This window comes from Cervus canadensis, chromosome 18 (assembly GCF_019320065.1).
Source record: "Cervus canadensis isolate Bull #8, Minnesota chromosome 18, ASM1932006v1, whole genome shotgun sequence".
Taxonomy (NCBI): domain Eukaryota; kingdom Metazoa; phylum Chordata; class Mammalia; order Artiodactyla; family Cervidae; genus Cervus; species Cervus canadensis.
In genome coordinates, this window is record NC_057403.1 from 24,829,310 (window position 1) to 24,831,599 (window position 2,290).

Below are 2,290 nucleotides of genomic sequence, written 5' to 3' on the forward strand. Positions count from 1 at the left end.
CGCTGAGGTAAGGGCGGGGCTTATGTTGGCTCCGCCCCGCATGAGGCCTCGCCCGGGGCGGTACGCGCAGGGTGAGCCCTCGGGCTCTTGCTGCACTTGGGCATCGGCTTGTTGACCGTGTCCGGCCGTGTCCTAGCACCTTCGCTCTTGAACTGGGCCTCTGGGAAACGAGGGTGCAGGCGTGCTCTTACTGGACACCTGTGGGTTTTTTGCTCAGCTTGCCTCAACCTTCCGATGAGGGCAAGGGATTTCTTCTTTCCAAATTCCAACGTTCACTGAGTGCCTCCCCAGGGCTGACCAGTCTCCGCATTACCAGGCAGGAACAGTGCCGCGGAGTGACGACAGAAGCACAGGACAACGTGATTATGGATGAGACGGGGCAAACACAGGCTGAATGATCAGAGGCTGCGTGGCGGAAGACCTGGGAACCCAGACAGGTTCCCTGTTCAGTCTGAGAGGGGGCCAGAGAGGGCTCTCAGAGGCATTATAGACCCATGAGTGAACAAGAGCCCCAGACTCTGCCTTCGCGGTTTCCAGTACTGAGATGAAGACAGATAATTAACCAGAGACAGATAGGTGTCAGGGGAGTGTTGGGGAAGCACAGGCAGAGTAATCAGACCTGAACGGAGGGAAACCCAGAGGAGGCACCTGACCAGCTTCGGGGCCATGGAGGGCTTCCTGAAAGAGGCATGTGTGAACTGGATTTCAAAAGGAGGATGAAATAGGGCAAGCATAGGAGTAGTGGGTAGCTGATGAATAATTAAAATAAATATATTTTTAAAATCCCATGACAGTGCTATGAAGGAAAGGAACGGCGGCTGGGATGGAAAATAACAGTGGAGGAGGTGATTTAGATATGAACCCTGGAGGATAAGAAGAGCTGATGGACAAACATTCTAAGCAAACAGCAAATGCAAAAGTCCTGAAGCAAGAAAGATGTCAATGTGTTACAGAAGCCAGGGCCACACCCACTACTTGGCTTCCCTCCTGACATAATAGTATCTGAAGAGTCTTAACTGGGTTAACTAAGTGGTGTTTACCTTAAACAATTAAAGTTTTACGCCTGCCATCTTCTTTAATCTTGTAGTGAGGCCCTGGGACTCAAGGCCAAGAGTCTGAATGTGAGGCCCAAGATCTCTTAAGCACCTGAACCCAGTATCCCCACATCCCACTAAACCCAGGTTTATGCTGGAGGACAGAGAGGACTGTGGTGGGAGGTGAGGCTGGAGAGGAGACACAGGCCTGTTCATTCATTCATACTTTCTTTGAGCACCCACTATGAGCCAGGTACTGTTGTAAATGCTAGAGAAGTTACAACAGTGAACAAAGCAAAATGTCTGACCTGTTGGAACTCACTTTCTACTATTGAGAACAGTGATATAACTAGCATATCTGACACTGAGACTGAGCCCCCTATCCTGAGTCCCCCTGAGTTACCCTGAGTTTATGATTAACCTCTTTATCCAAAACTTTATCCCCTTTCTTGTCCTGCCCCTGTGCCCTTTAGGATTGAAGAGTATCAAAGAAAAAGGGAATTGAAACTGAACAGGACCCTGTTTCTTGTTTGTAGAAAAAAGCTTTGGTCTCCTAGGCCTTCCTGTGTTCCAAAGAGTCAACTCAAAAGTTACTAATTAGGGAAGTAAGGGAATGGAAACAAAGGAAACAGGCAAGAAACAACCTGTTCAGTGATAAAAGGGAGTCCTAGTTCCTCCTCAAGGGATGTATGTAACAATCTGAAGCATATCTTTAAGTTTTGTTTGCAGAAACTAAGACCCCCACCCAGGTGGAAGACAGTGACTAAATGCTGACCACAGGCATGTAGACCCCAGACTGGTTGGAACCAGAAGGTTGATGATTAAGATTTCTGAAACATCACCCAGTTACCTCACCACTAACCAATCAGAAAAAAGTCTATGAACTACAAACCTTACCCCAAATGTTACCTTTAAAACCCTTTCCCTTAAAGCCTTCAGCAAGATGTGTCTTTTGAGTTTTCCCTTCTCCCTGCATACATGCATGCATGCTCAGCCACGGCTGATTCTTTTCCATCCCATGGACTGTAGCCCTCCAGCCTCCTCTGTCCATGGGATTTCCCAGGCAGGAATACTGGAGTGGGTTGCCATTTCCTTCTCCAGGGGATCTTCCTGACCCAGGGATTGAACCTGTGTCTCCTGCATTGGCAGGTGGATTCTTTACCACTGAGCCACCTGGAAAGCCTCTCCTTGCTTCAGTTCGGGTTAGTTCAGTTCAGTCGCTCGGTCGTGTCCGACTCTTTGTGACCCCATGAACC